This window comes from Varanus komodoensis, unplaced genomic scaffold, assembly GCF_004798865.1.
Source record: "Varanus komodoensis strain SLA01 unplaced genomic scaffold, ASM479886v1 scaffold33, whole genome shotgun sequence".
Lineage (NCBI taxonomy): Eukaryota > Metazoa > Chordata > Lepidosauria > Squamata > Varanidae > Varanus > Varanus komodoensis.
Window position 1 is genome coordinate 860,815 of NW_025335817.1, and position 21,642 is coordinate 882,456.

Consider the following 21,642-nt stretch of genomic DNA (forward strand, 5'->3'; position numbering starts at 1 on the left):
TTCTCTGCTTATTGGAGAAATCCCAAGTTACAGAATCCTGAAATTCTAAATGCTGCTGACACAACTAAAGCCAATAGCCAAATGAAGCTTTTGGCTAAAGTTGTGAGGATTCACTGAAACCAAGATCAAAACACTTCAGATTAGACTTTGCACAGCTGGCATAAGTGAACACCGATGCTCCTTTCCCCAAAAACTGAAAAAGAAACAGCAAAGCAAATTCTCAAGGCATTCTCCACATGCAAAGAACCTGGGGAGAACAATCAAAGGAGAACAAATCCTGTGCTTGTATTACTGATATCATTTTCTGACCTCAGTGGGTGCAATCTAGCCGGAGGTAAGCATACAGTCCAGGGAAACCAAAGCATAGGTTACTTAGCGCCCAGTTGAACTATAAGCAAGATTCTATCAATGCATGTACTTGTCTTTCCAAAGAAGCCACTGCTGCTTTGGATCATTATTATTATCTTGTATTTTTAGCCATTGCATTTATTTATTTATTTATTTATTTATTTATTTATTTATTTATTTATTTATTAAATTTGTATGCCATCCAATTACTAATATCTCTGGACAGCTAACAGCATAAATAAATTGCCGACCCACTCTGGCTGCAATTAATAAAATACAATAATAAAATTCAATACTAAAACTTATTAAAATATTGATTAAATAAAAAGGTCTTAACCTGGCGCCGAAAAACAAATAATGACGGTGCCAGGCGGACCTCTCTGGGGAGCGCATTCCATAGGTGAGGTGCCACCACAGAGAAGGCCCTCCTCCGGGTGCTCTGCCTCCTAATATCTTTCACAGAGGGTTCCCAGAGGAGGGCTTCTGTTGCCGATCTCAGGGGGTGGGAGGGCAAAAAGGGAAAAAGGCGTTCCTTTAGGTATCCTGGTCCCAAGCCGCATTTCCATACTGCCTGTTGCCGAAGCACTCTGGGAGGTTCACGACATTAAGTCTCCCATCCAGATTTCAACCAGGCCTGACTCTGCTTAGCTTCTGAGAGTAGGCAGGATCAGGCATTGCAGGCTATCTGGAAGCTTAGGGTAGCTTAGGTGCCCCTGAGCTCAGCAGTGACCACATCCTGGTCTGCAGTTAGTTCCCCCCACCAAGCTGAAACCTTCCTCACTGCATCTTTTGATTTAGTTTTTGCTTTTGCTTTTGAGCTTGCTTGCTTGCTTGCTTGCTTGCTTGCTTGCTTGCTTCCTTCCTTCCTTCCCTCCTTCCTTCCTTCCTTCCTTCCTTCCTTCCTTCCTTCCTTCCTTCCTTGTTTTTTGGTCTCTGACTGGAAAAAAATTAAGGTGGTGGTGGTGGTGATGGTGATGGAATGTGACAGAAGCCAAAATGGAGAGATTCACCCAGTCAGGCAAAGGACTCTGAAGTTGGCTATTTGGTAGTACAGAGATGTGATCCATACATCAATAAAATAGCTATCGCCTAAAAGCCAGTTTTGAATCGCTATGTGGTCAGTCGTGTTTTTTGTACTGAAACTTCAGCACCTCCCTGGTCTGCCCCATGTTGAGAAGGGCTGCACGTCTTGAATTCAGCTGGTGCAGACAGCTTCACACTTTGTTTTGTGCATTTTTACGCCTCAAAATCCACAACTCCCTTCCTATCCGAGATAGAAAGAACTCAGCATCGGAAAGAAAAGCAGCTGAAATGAGGAGAAGGCAAAACTGATATTTTCTCTATCCCACGTGGCCACTTGGATTCGCTCGCCGTTGGCAGTCTGAGTGTCCAGTGGCAATTGGGAATTTCCTCTTTGGAAAGGCTGACCAGAAACCAGCAACAGCAGAATTGCCACTTGCTGAAGTTGTGTCTGCACATGTCCTAAAAGACACCTTTCCAAAAGGACACAAAACATGGAGAATGCAGAAATGTTTGTCAGCCGAGTTCTAGCTGAAGCGGTTCGCTAACCACAAGCTAGCAGGAGTCACATGTTTAGGAAACCGAGCATGGTATAGTGGTTATTGCTGAACTGGGATGCAGGAGGTCTTGGTTCTAGACCCCACTCAGCCATGATGCTTCATGAGGGACTTGAAGCTAGTCATGGACCTTCAGCCAACCTACCTTCTGAGAGGGATGCTTCAACTTGGAGTCCTGTACTGAGCAAGGCGCTAGACCTGGTGGCCTTCCCACTCTACTCTTCTCTGATTCTACATGGTGGGATTGTTGTGAGGATAAAATGGAGAGAAGCGGGACTGTCAGGGCTGCCTTGGGTTCCTTCCAAGAGGGGAAAAGGCAGCCTACACATGTAATTTTTAAAAAATCAAGTCACGTTTGGACAGTACGAGCTCTGACAGACAGAACGGGGAAGCACAGAACAGAGAACAGACCGGTTCCATGCCTGGTGCAAATTACTGCCTTGACCGATGCCAGGACGAATGTTCAGAATGACCCTTGTTTTAATTAACAAAGGAAACATTGATGTGGTGATTAACTTAATGATTTTTTTAGAGTGGAAACGGCTTAATCAGAGGGTGCATTTTTGAGCAGTTTATCCTGAAAAGGAAGCAGGAGGCACTGGGCAGGAGGCTGTTCCCCCTCCTCTCCTTTTAAATTCTTGTTATATGAATAAAAAAGTGTGTTGTCCAGTAAGACAATAGGGCTATTGTCTCCAAAGGCTGATTCACATCCGAGACTTGCCTTGAGGGACATGCTTGCAAGAAGATTCATAGGGGAAACCGCACATGGGAAATTGCGCATCAGAACTGATTGCGAGCAGGTCAAGGGAGCAACGAAAAGGGACAATGAACAAGATGCCCACTTTCCCCTGGCTCCCAGGGCTGGAGATCAGGCCGGGTGATGGGAACTGCCGGGATGACCTCTCCTTGAGCTGGATAGCCTGGTCCCCTCCTACAATCCCTGGGCATTGGCCATGTGGGCTGGGGCTTATGGGAGCTGTAATCCAAAGCCATATCATTACCCTGACCAATTCCATCCTGAAATGTAATGTGCTCTTTCTTGCTTTGACCTACATTGTGTTGCCTGGCACCCACATAAATGCCTCTGTTCGTTCTCTCTCTCTCTCTCTCTCTCTCTCTCTCTCTCTCTCTCTCTCTCTCTCTCTCTCTCTCTCTGAATCCTCTCATCTTCTGTGTTTGTTTGGAGACGCTATGCTGAAAGTGTCGAACACACACACACAGAGGGCCCGGCTCACTACCTACAAAAGGAGCTGTGAACTTAGGCGATCCATTTTTGCTCAGCGTTCACAGACACTGCATTAATCCTGGCCTGGCCACATCGATTCTGGCCAGGTAGGCAATGTCACAACATCCGTGGTGTGGGAGCAGTGACACAGCTCCCAAACCTTTTCTAAAAGTCCTGCTAGGTACTAGAAGTGGATGGATGATGTTGACCCTGACTGGCAGAGATCTGTAGGGGATGCCAATTTCCTTCAGGCTGGGCAGAAAGAGGAGCAGATACAAGATACATGCCATGCGGACTTAACGCAGCAGGTAAACTTTGCACAGTATCAAATTCGTCCAGTCCAACCCTGGCAGATCTTGCCCCAGGCTTCCTGGTGGTGGGCAGGACTTTGAAACTTTAAATGGATGCAACTTCTCCTAAACACAAGTAGCTTTTTAGAGAAACATGTGCATTATAGACCCTTGTCATGAAGATAAACTTACCAAGGTCTAGAGAACATTCTGAATTTACAGCTTTGTGAGTATACAAAAGCCAGAATGGCCTTTTAAATTGGACTCTTTCGCCCACACAAGTTGCTTTTGAAATAGGCTGAAGATGCAGATTTACAAGGCTAGACGGGCTTCCATACAATGCCTTAAACATCTGTTCGATGTCTAGGCCGATATGTGGCCGTACTCAGTTTCACAGGGAGGCTGTCGGTTTCTCCTCCCCCCGTTTCCTAACAAAACACCTAATTTCTTTTCCAAGCTGCTAGAAGATTGATTTGCTCAGATTCCCAAGAAGAAAGATATGCCAAACTCAGGACTGAGACAAGCCAAGTTCACCATGTGATCACCATCTGAATGACTGCCTTATGCAATCATTCCCAGGCTTCACGGGAGGCCGTTCTAACCTGGTTCCTAAGTACAAGTTGCATTGTTGGTGGAAGGGAGAAGGATCTCTTTGGTGGTGGCCCCCTATATATGAAGCACATTCCTGAGCGAAGTTTATGAGGTAGGTGTGTGTGTGTGTGTGTGTGAGAAAGAGGGAGGGAGGGAGGGAGGGAGGGAGGGAGAGGGAGAGAGATTTAGGTAGCAGGTTAAAACCGTTCTGTTTGACAAAGCTTTCAAGCTGTGGCATTAAGCTATCCCTTTCCTCATTCTGTGATCATGCATTTGCTTGCTAAAAGCCAGTATCTGAAAACAACCCTCACCGTTTGCCTGTCTTAGTGCAACCCCTTTTTCCTGGGCAAATCCTAGTTTAGCATCAATGACCAGCTTATCATTGAGCCAAGTCTGCCTCCTTCTTTACGCCTGCAATGCACTGCCCTGTTCAGAGTGAGAACTGAGTGAATTCCAAGATGCCTCATTATCCCTTAAGAAGAATTTGACCTCTGGGACAAACTGGAGGTAACATCAGAAAATGTGCAGTGGAGTGTCCCAGGGCTTTTTGAATGAACTGATGCAGCAATTGGAAGAGAAAGGAAAATTTGAATTGGGGCTGCAGTGCTGAAGAAGGAGGGTTTAGTTCTTTTTCGGTGCCATTTTTTAAAAAACCTGATCCCTCCCCCCCCCCCACACACACACACACGAATGCGCTGCTGCTTTTTGCACTACTGGAGAAAACTTGGCATAATTGTACATTTTGGCCTGCTTCACAGAGGTGAATTCAAGTAGGAAAAGAAAGGTGTCGGGGAATGCTTAAGTCCCTCCTTCTCCCCAGTATGATTTCCACAGTCCGAATGACATACGCCCACGTGGTCCTGGTCAGGCAAAGTCTGAGGCAGAGAGAGAAAGTGGGCAGCGAACACACCATCAGGGCTCATGTCCGAGTTACTGGCGGTTGGCAGACAAGCTGACCCTGCGCTGGAAGCACAAGCTGTTCTGCTTAGAGTAGCGCATCATCAAGCGGATCAGGTCCATTTGCGGGTGCTCCTCCTCTTACCTCTGATCCAGCCAGGACCAACTGTGTCCCGGTCCTTTCGGGTATGGAATATGTACTGTGTGGAATATGCTCTGCATTGGGCTGCCCTTGGAGAGCGTCGGCACTTCACGCCCTGGATGCTTTGCTCTGTGTGCGTCTCAGACCTGATCATTCCACTTACTCTGATTTCAGTGACTCCTCATTTGTCTCCGAGCTCAATTCAAGATGCTGGTTCTTATTGCTCAAACTCTCAAAGGTTGGGGACAAGATACCTGAAAGATACCTCCGCCCGTATCAGCCGGTCCACAGGTTACAATCTTGTCTTTTGTGTCCCGATCTCCATAGCTGCAGTTGCTTGGGAGGCAGGTGCCAGAATCTCAGTCCATCTAGCCCAGACTCTTGACACTGTCTGGAAGCTGTACCTGTCCAGCGTTTCTGGAAGGGATCTTTCCAGCCCTACCTGGAGATACCTGGGATTGAACCTGGGACTTTTTTTTCACAGAAAGGCTATGCTCTGCTCCTGAGTCAAGGCCCTTACCTATTCCAGGTGAAGCAGCCCTTCTTGAAGGAAACTAAACTCATCCCCAATGGTTGTTCATTGCGGCTGTTAATTTCCTTCCGATACTCTGCAAAGCCAAAGCTTTTCCGACTAGCAGTAAACACTTTTTTAAATTTCTTCTGGCTCTCAGTGATGTGCAAATAAAACACTGAAGTTTTAATTTCTTAATTAAGTAACATTCCTGGATCAGAACACCAATAAAGAAGGGCAGTTCAAAGGCAGGCCTTTCAGGACCTTGGAGAGAGATCAGGAAATGACTCAGGCACCTCCGTGGCACATGGTCTTGCTCTCAGCTATGGGCTTGTTTGTGTAGATCCTTCCAGGCCAACCACCCCTCTTAGGCTCCACCCTCTTGCTGAGTGGGGTGCCTTATGGGGTGCCCCTTTATTTCCAAGACCTTGCAGACAGCTGCCAACCTGTGCCCAGTTGCATTAGCCGCACAAGCAAGCAGTTCCACTAGAATGGCCCTTAAGGGCTACAGGCACGGAGAAGGGAATCCAATCTTGCTAATATCACATCTAACAACCTTTGGGTCATAGCCACAACAGTAGCTACAGGGGTCCTCGTTTATTACATTTCTGGACTCCCCAACTGATACAGTGGCACATTTGCTGAAGACAATTCCAGGCCTCTGGGAAGTAGGTGCACCTCTCCACCTTCTTTTGGAGACAGGCTTACACTCAGGAGCAAGTGAAGAGGGGTTTTACATGCAGACGTACACAGGTCTAGTCCTGGCATTGCCAGGATGTTTGGCTTTTTACAGCTTAGGCACCAGGTGTAAGAAAAGGCCTCGTTCTGCCTGAGGGGCTTAGAAAACAGCTGCCAGTTGGTGCAGAAGATGGTAGACCAGCTGTACAAATACTATGATCTGACGCGGCTAGAGACTATTTGCCCTCATTTGCATCTGGGCACCTCCTCTGAAAGCAAATTACTACGCAGGGCTTTTTCAGCCACTCTGAATCTTCCAAATCAAGCAATGACATTTCCACCACTAGCTCTCTCGACAACAGAGGGTGAAGAACTGGCTGTCAATCCGTATTATTTCACCCTGAATTTGATAGCACCACTGTGGCAGTGTTTCCTGAACACAGACAAAGTTACCTTTAACATCAGAGCAAGTTGCTAGTCTTCTTGTCAAGGAAAAGGAAGGTTTAACTACAAACCTGCAAAGCTGGTAGTTTCTCCAAAAGTGCGACAATTTTGTCTCCCAATCTTGAGGGCTTCCTCAGGGCAGGCGTGCTCATTTCGCTCTTAGACCAGCAGCACAAGATGCTGGCATAGTTACTGAAGGGATACCAGATCTGGAAGTTCATAATTTACAGTCCTTTGAGGAGTTATGTTTACGATGGTGTGAGAAAGTAGATAAGGGGATCTTTTCCTCTCCCTCCCAAAAAACTAGGACCAGCAGAGTCAATGCATTCTAAAAAATAATAATAATAAAGCAGGGCCTTCTTCATAGAATGCTTCGCTAAACTACGGAACTTCTGCTCAGCAGATGTTGCAATGCTCACCAGCTCATTGAAGGGAAAACTATCAATGCCCAAAAGCCCTGATGGCCATATTTTCTCTCCAAATACAGGATGTCGATGCACAACCATCACTGGGGAATTTGGGAAGCAGGCTGTCCTCACAACTATCTCCCGGGACCTGGTGGACACCTGACAGGCCACTGTGTGATCAGAAAGCTAGACTAGATCAATACTTGGCCTGATCCAGCACAGCTCTCCTTAATTCCGGTGTTCGCAGACTGGAAATGGTTTGCCCTGCATGACAATCGTCCTTCTCTTCATGCTTTATTTACTTATTTTTACAATTTCACAGGCAATGTCAACGATCAGATGATACAATCGGGCAGGACATCGACAACACATGGTCTCAAATTTTACATTCCTTGGATAAGCTATTCCAGCTCATGAGAAATATCTTCCAGATGTTCCTAGTAAGAGTGTTCCTGGGCTTTCTTTTCCCATGAATCAGGAAGCACACGAGAACTAGCCCCATCCCCGTTATTTCATGTATTGAGGGGATACATGAAAGAATCTTGAGGGAGGTCTTAATTTTGGAAGATTCCTCTCGCACCTGTTCAGTACAGGTTACAAGGGAGTAAGCAAAGAAAAAGTAAATTAATCATAATAAAATAGCAATTGGAAATACCGGCCACAAAAACCACAATCTCACATGTTCATGGTAAACAAGTTCTAAGCGCATGCTGGTTTTTCTGCCCTCACTCACATTTTTGGCCTTGGTAAATGGATTAAATTCAGGGAGCAGGGGAAAATGCATAACCAAGAGCTATTACCTCGAGGAATTTATTGTTAGAAAGGGAGAGTTGATGCCAACTGCCCACTTTAAAATCCTTTTGGTGCGTATCTATAAATAGCAGATCATCTGCCCTGCAACTGACCACCTTAAGCTCAGCTCCCATGCAATAAGGAGCAACAGAGAGAAAAATAATAATTCCTGCAAGGTTCGTGAATGGAATAGGTTTCTGCGCAAGCTTTGAGCAATCTATGCAACCTTAAAAACTATCTTGTGATCATCTCAGAACACAGAAAAGGCCCCAAAGGATGTAGAAGCATAATGGACCAGAGAGAGCTCTTGTGCTAAACATTTCCAAGTCTTTGAAAAGATATGAAACATGGCACAGGATTTTTCCCTTCCATCAGTGTCCCGTGGGTTTCTTCCCCCTCACCGCTGCTTCGTCCTGCAGACCTTTCCATCTTTCTGGTGACTGGTGTACATTTGGGTCTATTTACATATTGATTAAATTGCACCCACCTAAAATCAATTCAAATGACATAGTGCAATCACATCAAGAACCTTAATTCCATTTATCCTCAAGTTTGAGGTTCTTTCCCCCCACTCCAATCATAACCCTTTATTTCATTTCATTTATTTCATTTCTATGCGAGTACAACCCAATAACCAAAGCTCTCTGGGTAGGTCACAAAAACTGCAACATAAAATAGCTAATATAAAAATTTTTATGTGCAAGAAATTAAAAACACAGTTCAAGCTCCCACATAACAATTAAAATGAATTATTCAGGCCCAAACCAGGGAAATGGGGAGTTGAAGCCCTGACAAATGCCATCACAAGCCTAGAAGTAGAGAACTCTTCATCAGGCACTGAAAAGATGGCAGGGTTGATGGAAGGAGCTCTCACTCAGAAAAGTATTCTGCAAGAAGATGGCCACCACCAAAAAGACTCTCTCCCATGTGAACATAACTTTTACGCATTTGGGTGTAGCTTTCTCCTAATACATGCATTTTTGCATGCAGTTTTGCCTAATGGGCCTTTTCTTTGCAAATATTCTTCCTAATATAATGCACTTTATATCTCATTTTCACCAAAATGTACATTTTTGTATGCCATTTCCCCTAACACAAGCGTTTTGCATGCATTTTTATTGGAGAAATCCTTTGCGCAAGTGTAGAGAATCGTGAATTTTAAAAGATGACTAATTTTTGGTTCATGTGTTGGTTTGAACATATGGAATCAGGTCAGTTCTCATTAAACTGTGAACCAAACAAATTTCTTTACCACCGCTAGAGATAAATTAACAACTGCACCAAGCACTGTTATGTTCAATATTCTGCAGGATTAAAATACAAATCAGTAGGAAGAGCTTGAAGTTGGGATCATAACTGTTGTATCTATAAATGAAAACTGGACTCAAACATTGCCTGCATTCGGAGAACATAATAATCCACACTCACAGGTGGACTGTGGGTTGTTCCTGAACCACGGGCTCTTGTGTCGTGCGAATCCAGCCACACTAACAAGCCACAATTTGTCAATCTCAAACAAGCCATGAAGAGAACCCAAGGTCTCTTGTTGGGTTGTCAACTGTGCGTTGTCCACTGTGCTTTTCTCTGCTGATTCAGACTACACAACGACCCACAATTCAACAACAATTCATGGTTCAGCAACAACCCACACTACTCAGCCCCTACTCAGCCCTTCAGTGAGAAGTGCCCATGTCGCCCAAAACCAGCAAAGGAGTCCAAATGTCAGGAAGAAAGTAGTTTAAGGTCAACATGTTGCACCGGATGCAAACTTGTGCTGAATAAACTGCAGAGATTAAGTGGACTTTTCTACTTCCCTGTCCTATCATAACTCCTATGGATCCCTCTGGACCCTTCAAAATGCTACTCAAAGAACAAATGAAGGAACCTTCATGGAAGACCTTCTCCACCAGTGGAAGGAAGATTCTGCCTACAAGCTGGATTCAATAGGACAGACAAAAATAGGTCTCAACTCAACTCAGCTCATGGAATACATTGGCAAAAATAACTGTCAGTTCCCGGAGACTTCCAAGAAAAGTTCTGTTAAGGACCTGCCAGGGGTGGTTGAAATCTGGGAATGATGCATTCAATTGCTGCTCACCTTGCTATTGGAATATTCATGTAATTCACTCCCGTAAATAGAAATATAACACAGAAAATCTTATATATGTTTGCTCGAGTTCAGCCGAGAGAAGCCTGGCACTCCCGTTGTGTCTGGCTCATGAAGAAACACTTAGGATGATGGAAGAAGTAATTGGCATTGTCACTGGTTATGCAAATGAGGACTACAGTTTTGGTTCATTGAATCGGTTGTTTGATGGCATTGCGTTTATGTACAAAATGTAAATCTCATCTAATTAACACATGCCACTGGGACAGATTCTGGGACAGATTTCGAGGGAGACAATAATTGGGACAAACTTAATTAGACATAGAGGCACCCTCCAAGATACGGACACAAATAATGGTCAGTTGGTTACACTGTGCTAGGAAATATTTGTAATGGCTGCAGACACCTAAAGAGAGAGAGAGACGGTGGAAACAATTCAAAAAATCCCTTAATTATCCTGTGGATAGAAAGAGAGAAATATTTGCCTTGCCACTGGAGCAGCAAAAGCTGATTAGATCACACCCAATTAAAATGCTAAATTTTGATTAGCTCATGGCCAATTCAGGGTCCCAATAACATTCCCACTGTTTAAAGAGTTCCATTAAAAATATTTTGGAATATTTCACATTTTTGAGCTCCAGCTGTGCTTTCAGGGGAAGCAATAACATCAGATGTGGGGTCTGAATCCATTTATCACATTATTTCCGATTATATTCGCCTCCGCGCCACCTCTTTTCCTGCCTGGCCTCAGCCTCCACGGCACTGACGTTTTAATTAAACCACAGCCGTGCTATAAAACTACATTGCTGTGAGGCGAACTCCGGCTACGAGGCAATATTTCATGGGCCGCAGTGAGTACAGTGTGGAACCATATGGCTGGTGGGGGAAAGAGTTGGGTGGAAGGGAGACAGAAATTAAAGAAATCTGAACAACAGGCAATTAAAGTGGTTAGCTAAAGATTCGGTGGCAGTTAAATGCTACATGTTAAAAATTACGCCTGGATGCACAACAGTCAAATGCACATCATTTCTGCAAGCTGCTTATTAATTAGAACATGCTGGACTGAGCGCAATCTAAACTTTGTTTTTAGTTCTCCACTGGGTGGACACGGGCGGCCTTCGTTTGGGAGAAGGGAATACACAAGACAGGGTGGAGGCACATGGGAAGAGATGAGATAAGGGGTTGGATCCAAACTTAGTTATGTGGAGAGGAGGCCCATTGGAACATGTTTCTCAGGAGTGGAGTGGGACAAATTCATCAGTTTTGGTTTGGGTTTTTTAAAAAACATCTCAGATTGTTTTCTTATAGAACGAGGGAGCGATTGAAGCCCATCCATCTGCTCTGTGGAGCTTGTGGCACACACACACACACACACGCGCACACACACACACACACAGAGGGAGGGGAGGGAGGGAGAGGGGGGTGTTCGCGATCTGCCCTTCCTTTATCCTCGGATGCTTTGCAACTGAACACATGACTCTTTAAAGGATCCTAGATCAGTGTTTCCCTCCCACTCTCCTCCCACAGCGCAGGCATCAAGGATTTCGCATTATTCCTTCTTGGATCATGCATCTGGATTTAACAAGTATGGAGTACAATCGATCATCCAACTGACAGAGTCTCCAGTGCCAGCACCACAAACATGGCAGAAAATACAGGGATTCGATCCAAGACCTTTAAAAACCGGGGACTTGTAGCCCTTTGCCCAGCTGGAAAAATGTGTCCGTTTCACTTTCTCCCTCTAATCCCTCTGGCTAACTTGTCCCACTCATCCAATGGGATCTACTCTAAGTATGACCAAATCTGGATCCAAACCATTCAAAGTGAGCTAAGTAACTAAGTTGGTGAAGATGCAGCTTTCCCCAATCTTGTGCCTTCCAGACACATTTGGACTGCAAGACCCAGAATTCCCAGTCAATGACTCTGCTGCATGGGAATTCTGGGAGTCGTGTGGCAAATGCCTCTGAAGCCCACCAGGTTGTGGAAGACTGGCTAAGAGCACGGCAGTAGTGAAGAGGGGTGACGGGAGAAGTTCTCTGAGGGACACAACAGACATTACTTCCGTTCTGTATCAAGCAGGACTTCTTTTGCTCCTAAGCCTTCTTGTTGTTGTTAGTCCCGAAGTCATGTCCAACCCATCGCGACCCCATGGACAACTATCATCCAGGCCTTCCTGTCCTCCACCATTCCCCGGAGTCCACACAAGCTCACACCAACTGCTTCAGCGACTCCATCTAGCCACCTCATCCTCTGCCGTCCCCTTCTCCTTTTGCCATCTATTATTCCCAGCATTAGGCTCTTCTCCAGGGAGTCCTTCCTTCTCATTAGGTGCCCAAAGTATTTGAGTTTCATCTTCAGGATCTGGCCTTCTAAAGAGCAGTCAGGGTTGATCTCCTCTAGGACTGACCGGTTTGATCACCTTGTGGTCCAAGGGACTCGCAGGCGTCTCCTCCAGCACCACAATTCAAAGGCCTCAATCCTTCGGCACTCAGCCTTCCTTATGGTCCAGCTTTCACAGTCATACATTGCAACCCTAAGCCTTAGCTACTGCTAATAAGGGTTTTAAGTGAAAATAGGCAGGTGGAAGGGGGTCATTTCTGTTCCTGGTCCTTTTGGCTTTCTCCCTGCCTCCTCTGACTTAACCCCCTCAGCTCAGGATGCAGCCCCCTGAGGGCCCCCCAAAGCTGAATGAGGTCCTTGGGCCGAGTGATGTTCCCTGTACATACTCGCTGGGGTGCAGTCCAACTCACGTCCGGTCTGAAAAAGTCCTAAACCATCCTGGCATTGCCCAACCAGTACGGATGGCTAAAGAAGGCAAGAGTCATGGGTGTTGCTTGTCTTAGCCTGTTTTGTCCCACACTGTTTCCTCCCCAAAGGTAACAATACAGGAATTCCAGAATCAATGCAAGCGAGGCGGAGAAATGTAAAGAACGGGCTTGTGATGATCAGAGGAGCTGCAATCCTGTTCTGGGGAAAGAACAAGCAGCATGCTTCCTGACGTCATACATCCACAAACCCACCACCAAAGAATTTCAAAAGCAAATTGTAGCAACTACCATTTCAATGGTTTTGGTAGGTGCTCCCCCAAAACGGACAGTTAGAAGTAACAGCACAAATAATTTAAAAAAAAAAAATCTCCCAAAGCTCTCCAGGTTTTGGCCTCTTGTTGTTGTTTTCAGAATCAGTCCAGGGTTTCTAAACATCTTCAGAGCATAATTCAACTCATATCAACTCCTTTGTCACCAAAATGTCGCTGACAGTGGATTGTACAGGAAGGGAAGGGAATTACAGAACAAAAAGGATCAGAAGCTCATGGGGGTGGGAAGGGAATTGGACCATTTTGTGCCCAGGAATGGATGAGAAGTTTGTTTTTGTACAGTTATGATCAGCAGTTGCCAAGATTTGCAAAGTTCTGCATTTTTGCAATCAAGAGAACTTGAGCTTTTAAAAAGGTAGAGAGAGCAAACTGACAGCTCCATCCATCTTGGACGGGCAAGAATTCCATCCCAGTTCCTATCTGATCAGAATTCACAACATTTGCAAATTTCTTCACTTTTGGGAAGAAAGAACTAGAGATTTAAGCAATTCTAAAGTAAAAAACAAAAATGAATTATGTCTGCAAGAGAAGCTTATGACAGCATCTAACTTAACTTGGCTTACTCTGATCCACTTGATTTCCAAATAGGGAAAGAACTTGACATTCCTGGCAAAGCAAGCTCAAGTCTTATCATGCATTCGAGATCTGTTTCCGTCTATTTTTTATCAGTATTTACCCAGTTTGTACCTTCCGGACCAAAGACAGACTCAGAAGCAATCTGCAGCAAAAGTACATGCATTTCCAAACTTGCTTTATGATTCACGTACAAAAAATATGTTCAACGGTATGCAAACATATGGCAATTGTACATTAAGAATGGGGATGCCTGCAAAATGCTTATGGGTGCTTTAATATATGTGGGAGACGATGCATATACTTCAGAGATGCACCACTTGATGATGCACTGAGCAAAAAATGTTCGTGCAGTTGTGCGTGCAAAGAGAAATGCACACGGACTTGATTCAGACCAAGTTCTGAGAGAGCCCTGGCAACTTCGCATTCTGCTAATTCGGACTTCCCCGTTGTAGGCAAATGCCTCTGCCCATTGCTAATTCTCTCTACCTCAGATGTTTTGGAAGCCATGCTGCTTTAGTAAAAAGACATTTTGTTTTTCTGGAAGTCGCATTACAGAATAAAATGTATTCTGTATTAAATCCTTTAAGAGCTAACCACTTAGTTTTCATGGGCTTGGATCTTTTTTTGTTAATGTGATTTATTGCTGAGATTGAGGACTCCTACCCTAGTACAAAGCAGAATCCAAGAAAAGAAGAAAATACTGAGTTCAGCAGCTTTCTTTGGGCTGGAAACTTAAAATGATGTCGTATGTTTATCCAAGAGAAAATATCACCTTTCTTTCATTAGAATTAAAGCCTTAAATTGAAAGAAAACACATATAAAAACTGAGGTCATTCAGTGAAGGGGGGGGGACTTTTTGGTTACACGCTCAGTGCCTTGAGAGACCACCCAAGGAAACTAGGAAAAAATGCAACTTTCTCTTCAAAGAAATTCCTTAGATAAATAAATGCTGAGCAGGGGACAGACATTCACTTGGATGGCAGAGACAGGTGAGGCCTTTGAGCACCACCCTTCAAAGCAGGAGTCCAAGGTGATAAGGGCAAAATGCCCAGTCGTGGTGGCTTACAGTGGGAGAATGAAACCGTGGCCCCCAAGACTCAGAGAACAGCTCAGTTTCTTGCTCTGTTCCAGTCACAGTGATGCCCTCGGACCCCTTCTTCCGAGTTACCCTTCCAATCTTGCCCTCCTCCACCTGCACACCTGGATGGCTGTTGCAGCTGCCCCACTCATCCAGTCTTCTGTAGCCTTGGAGCTAGAAGGGAGAGGGCAAGAGGAGGAGGAGGAGAACACGCTCCGAGTCCATCTTCATCTCTCTTCCACATACCAGCAATCAGGGAGTAAGCATCCCATTGCATACAAGCCACGTGGGAAAAATGATCCAGAAAGAGGAACATGTTCATCCACAACTCGGTGCCACAGGACGTGGATATTGTGTGCGTGCAAAAACTCGGACAAACAGAAAAGATCTTGTATTAAAAGAGTTCTTTACTTCACTTTCCCAAGAAATAACACATTTGTTTGGAGTAAGTTTGCCAGTCTCTGATTATAAGTCTCTGAGACTCGTATTTCCAGACCAGGAAATACAAGGTTCAGAAGCATCACTAATCTGAGGATCGAATGAAGTTCTATGTCAGTTTGAGATTCGTGTGCTTTTACTTGCATACATGGAAACGATGCTCTTCAAATGTAGGAAGATCTGTGCCAATGTGCTTTACCTTTTCTTTTTGCAAGAGTTTTTTTAAGCGAAAAACAAAGGGCAGCACAATTCTGATAATCCACCAAACTGTCCTTAATCAATTAACCTCTGATGTATTGAACAAGGGTTCCAGTTCTAGGCATGTTTATAAGTCCTAGAATTCCCAGTACACCTCAGGGATGCTGGGGATCATATTACTTTATTTTTTTAATTAAAGAATGAACCCAAAGGAGCTTGTGAGAGGCGCTAATCCTCCTCTTTCTCCTGATCCTATCTTCACAACAACCCTGTGAGGTAGGTCAGGCTGAAAATCAGAGACTGGCCCAGAGCCGCCCAATAATTAGGAGCTAAAACCTGGATTCCCAAGTCCTATCCTGGTTTTCTAACCACTGTGCCAACTGGCCCTCTTTATAGGACTGTACTGCTTTTTGCATAGGGTTCAGCTCTCCAGTACGGTGACCTGAAGGTGAGGTCCGTAGGTGAGGCTGAGTTGTGCCAGGTTAGCCAATTTATCCACTTAGGCCCGGCTTGACTGCCTGGACTGGCAGTACCTGCCCAACTGCTCAATTTTCCCATCACTGGCAGCCTGATCCTTCATGCGGCTTGATCAGGGACGGCCTATTTACCTCTGCTGACAAAGCACAAGCGTGTGAGCTCCCGCCATGAGCAATTGCCACAGCGACAAACAAAAGAACCTCGAAGAATTGCCTACTTGTAAATGCCGCTTTCCCCGAGTAACACCATTCTCGGGACACCTGTTGCAGGCAGACAAAATGTTCTCCCCCGCCCAGGAACACGCAGGGTGTGTGTAGGGCAATGGTGCTACATTCCCATACGCCATCAAGACAAGGAGCGCCGCCAAGGGAAGGTGCTCAGCCATAAACCACCCAGCTAATGAAAGTGCAAATTATCCCATCCATTAATTAACATGCTGAGATAATTAGTTACTTTCCAACCTGAACAATTCCAGTCAAAAGGCCTTGAATGGGGCGCTTCCCATCCAGCAAAGAAAAGCCTTCACACACGGCTGATTCCAGTCCTCCTCAGAGCTCTGGCCGCCTCACCAAAAGGTTGGCTTTTCATTTTTCACAGACACGCAAACTCCTTGACCTTCGTTCGGTCTGGCAAAGACAAACCCAAGCTGATTGGGACACTACGTTCTTCCACCAACGTCTTGCCTGAAAGGAATCGTTCTTTACCGGGGAGACATCTCCGTGAAGTTCAGCAGCTGCTATCAAATTCTTCCAAGAGGCACACTAATCTTAGAATAATTAAGCCATGTTTGTTTTCCCACACACACTTATAAAGGAGACAATCATCGGAAGGCCTCCTGTTCCAAGCCGAGCTTTGCATTCTTCCAGCTGGGTCAGGTTCCTTGCACCAGTACATTGTCATTCCAGGCTTTGCATTCACGCTGTGTGCAGCAAATGATATCTTCAAACATGTCGGAGAGGCAAGGATTTCCAGCAGCCAGTGTCAGACAATAATTCTCAACCCATGCAAATCGTTCCTTTCAAAGCCAGAACAAAAATAAAAATGGCCCATCTTTTCCCTTTAAGTTTAGAATGCATGGGAGAGCTTTTGACAATATAACGTCAATGCAAAACCAAAGACTTTGGGCTTTTGCCTTTTTATCCATTGAAAAGCAACAACACTGTCTTGTTTCCAGACAGGAAAACATTGCATGCCTCGTAGCTACTCTTCTTTCAGTGCTAGTTTTGCTTGATAATCCGTCCTTTTTTAGATGGAAATGCTATGAGATTTTAAGCACAGTAGAAAGCTTCCCCCTCACGGTTCTGGGTGTCTTTATTGCTGATAAAACATCAGGCACAATTCCACAATTTTCTTAGGGGACGCAGCTCGCTCTGTGGTTGTTTTGGGGCAAGCAGGTTTGTAGATGTTTTTTGTACTTCTTAACTTCATTTCCTTTATTTTGCAATGATCGCACTTTTATTTCATCTCTGCATTCCATTGATTCGATCCATTGTAATTCTGCCTGCAAGCGGATTTAAATACCATTGCCTGCTGTACATCGAATCAAATAAATGAATAAAGAAAGCATGTGAACTTCCCACATTGGCAGATGGACCAAGCTGCAATTGCCCTTTAGACTTCGCACTTTCCCAAATCCTGTGATGCAGTTCATGTCTCAACAACACGTACAATTCCCATTTCAGAGGAAATGCCCCATGGGAATGCCTATTTTTAGGAGAAATGGCATACCAGCATGTACATTTGAAAGGAAATAGAATAAAAACGAAATGCATTAATTTCCTAATAAATAAATACATACATACTTCACGGACTGTCATTAAACAGAAAAGATTTCTGAAGAAACACAGGTGACACCCCCATCCCATGGACAGGAAATAACCCGAGTCTTCCAACTCAATCTCTAAATATCAGGGATGGCGAACAAACAACAGAGGTGGGTTCTTGATTCCATGCCCTGTTTGCAGGTTCTGAGATGCATCTGGTTAACTACCATGGGAAATAGGATAGCAAGTGGACCTCATTTGGTTTGATCCACAAAGGCAGTACCTAAGTCATTTTTTTTGCTAGCCCTTACCCAGAGACAGAGTTGCGCAATGCAAAACCAGAATTTAAAGTCAGCCTCTACCAATTCAGGATAATTAATTGAGTTCACATCCTCTGACATTTGTACTGATTTGAATTTTACAGTGGAGTTATAACTGTAAAATAATGTATACAGAAATATATACATTAGGGGAAATCTCTATGTTAAAGGAAATATCATTCAAAATGCATCCGGTTAGGGAAATGGCTTGCAGAAGATGTGCATATTAGACAAACTGTGTGCAAAATGCAAAATCGGGAGAAATGGGCCCAGACCGTGCTTACACATTTTCGTGCAATTGTTTTGTTCTGTTTTCAAACCTCACAGTGAAGGACAATTTTTAAGAATGCAGAAGTTTCAGACGGTCAAGCTAAAGAGAAGAAAAATGAGCAGCTGAAAGAAACTGAAAAGGAGAGAACTATCCTTTCCAACTTTATCACTCGCCATGACTCCTTCTTGAATATAAACTAGAGCAGAATTTCAAGCCTACTACAGACATGATTGTTTCCAACAGAGTAGATCTGAACGGTATTTTTAATGCAGAAAATCAGCTTTTTCCTACAGCTACATGTTAGGTTTGGATTGGTTGGGATCCAACTCCATAGTAAACTATATCCTTTTAAGAAAACTGAAAAGACCAGCAATGCAGTAGACAAATGCTGCATTGAGACTGTGAAGGCTTGTGACATGAGCCTTAAAAGAGCTATTTGTATTTAAGAATGAGCCTTCAGTTTCCCCTCACAATGGCAAGTCAATACCAGCACTATTTAAATGTATTGCTCCGTATCCCCTGCACTTGTGAAATCTCTCCCCAGTGCTTCATTTCTTAGAGTCAATTTGTTGAAGCATACGCCATGACTCTATGGGAGGGAAGGAGTGCGGGGGAGAAGTACCATCAGGCCTTGAAAGACCAATTGAGATTCCTAGGAATCTTGGACTTCCCTGAAAATTAAAAGCAAGTTCCTAGTCCTTATGATTGCCGTGATGTGCTTGGAAATAGGTTCCTGAAGACTGGGAATGAATGCCCACATACAGCCCACTTCATCTCTCACAACCAGCACAAGCAGCTCCATTTGTTCTTGGTACAGCACCTGTCTTGGGGCAGATAAAATAAAACATACAAGCGGCTCCTGAAATCCCTGCCATTTCAATAAACACCTTGCGTGTGACGTGGTAGATGGCCGAGCTGAGAATACGTATGTTATCATCCTCCCTGGTTGCAAAGAATGAGCTATTTATTTCTTTGCATTGGGGCCCTTTTCTTTTTATTTCAGTTCTTTTTTGATAAGGACTTGGCAACATTCTCTGGTGTCTTCTTCTCTGGGATGGAAAGAAGTTGGGCAGTTGGCTCTCAAATGCAAGAGAGAGCAAAACAGAAATGGATTTTCTCATCCCTGGGCTAGCTTTGTCTCTAGACCTTGCAGGCTCATAAGTGCATGCCCAATTTTAAGCTGGCGGGGGCAGGAGGCAGAATCCTTTGCGCAGGCAAGATACCCTTAGTGAAGACTGACAGCATCATATCTGCATGCCGAAAAGAAATGAAAAGCAGGAAAAATGTTGCAACCCGAACAGGAAAATTCCAGCAAGTTGTGCTTGGTTAATGTGCTTAGCCTGAGATAAATAAACCCAGATACCATATGAATTATTATTCTTTTTAAAAATGCCCTATGGTTTCGTATAAAACATGGGCCTTGTTTTTATTAGGTGCAAATCTTAATTCTCCCAAAATTACAGTGAGAGTTGGGATAGAAGCGGTGACGCAAGTGCAGAAGTTGGCTTCGCAACACGAAAGGGGGGTACAAGGTTATTACTATTGCTCAGAAAGATGAATTTGGAGCTGTTTTCACAAGTGATGCTTAGAAGGCCCTTGTGTCTCTAATGCCATTTTTAAAACTTGTTAATACAGTTCAATGGGGCATGTAAAGCTGAAAGCATCTCTTTTCTTTTATTTCAATTATCTCCTTGGAAAGGAGGCTGTTAAAGCAAACTAAACGCCAGCGTTATGATATAGAAACATAGGAGAGGCAGAATTCCTTTGACAGAGACATAATTGCAGTGGGAATTTAATTTTATGGCCTTTACATTCCGTGATTCCACATTGCCGCTCATACAGAAGGAGCTTAAAGAGCCTGCCATCTTGACTTAAAGATCTTGCCATCTAAACAACAGCATCAGCAAAGTGTGTGGAGACAGGAACACCTTCTTAGGCTTGGTTCCAGGCTGAGTCCCAGTATGGCCAGAGATCTGGGAGGCATCACTGAAAAGATGGGTCTGCGGGAGACCTGAAAGAAGCAAGAGAGGGGACTGCACCCAGAAGCCCTGGGGTGCCCTTCCATGTATCCTGGGTTGCAAGGAAGGAAAAGCGAAATCAGTCCATGTTTTTTGTTTTTAACATTTCTGTCCATGTTGTGGCCCTCAAGAGGGTCCCCAGAGTTCAAAGACCCCAAGAGGGTCTTCCAGGTTCAAAATACAATTACTGAGCAAAGCACAACTACAAAAGAGCCAGGAATTTACTAAAATAGCAGTGGCAGAGGGACAGATAACTGCCTGGTAAATTTAGAGTAAGATATTAAACCTAGGAATGCTAGAGACATCTGAAATGGATTTACATGAACTCGGGTTTCATGAATCCAACCTGTAAGTGGAGTCCACAGAAGATCAACATTTTCCAGGCCACGAAAATCTGTGGACTTCTCTTTTTCTTTTTACTTCATGTAATAGTATACAACTTTACTTGCATGAAAATATGAGAAGCTACTGAAAAATATCCTAATATATTGGACTTTTAAAAGCACACACAACATGTCGAAGACATAACATGCCAACAAAAATTCTTTAAATTGCGGTGGACTTTGCTGCTTACTTTTTCCGAGGGAGGGAAAAATCTGATTTTATCAATGAGTGGATGAAGGAACCAACGGGTGCTCAACCAGCTGTGAAGCACGGATGAAACAAAATTCACACATCTGTGATGAAACCACATCAGAGGTGGGACGGGGTGTGGATTTGCAGGCATACAAGTCAAAAGCAGCCTTCCTGGGTTCCCGCTGGACATGGTGGCAGGGAATTATGGGAGCCGCTGCTAATACGCTTGAAGGGCACCATGTTGGAGAAGGCAGCCCGAATTCCCTGCTATTTAGCATTATTGTAGCCTTGGACCATCAGGACCAAATTGATGGGCAAAAGCTCTGACACTTTTCCTTAATCCCTCAAGTTATCGGCAGATAGTGACTCTCAACAAACACAGATGTATTAATCTTGTTGATTCTATTCTGCCTACATGCTAACCAAACGTAACACTGGATCATTTCTGAAAGCTCGAGATGAATTGAATTTAAGATTGGTCAAATCAGAAACAGAAAGAAACCGATATTGACAGATTCATCCATTCCTCACTGGAGAAGAGCCCAGTTGAAACAGAATAAATGAATTGTTGGCATTATCAATTACGGCTTGAGTTAATTTCACTTCATTACAGTCCCATCTTTACTCCTTAATGGCAAAGACAGATTTGTTGAGCTTTTTTCTTCTAGCTCACAGCCCCATACAAAAACAGATGCCAAAATTTTGTTTGTCTAGACACAGATACGTATAGCCATCCATGTTTTATATACATGCTGTGAAAAAGACCAAATATATATATATATATATATATATATATATATATATATATGCATCCTGCACGT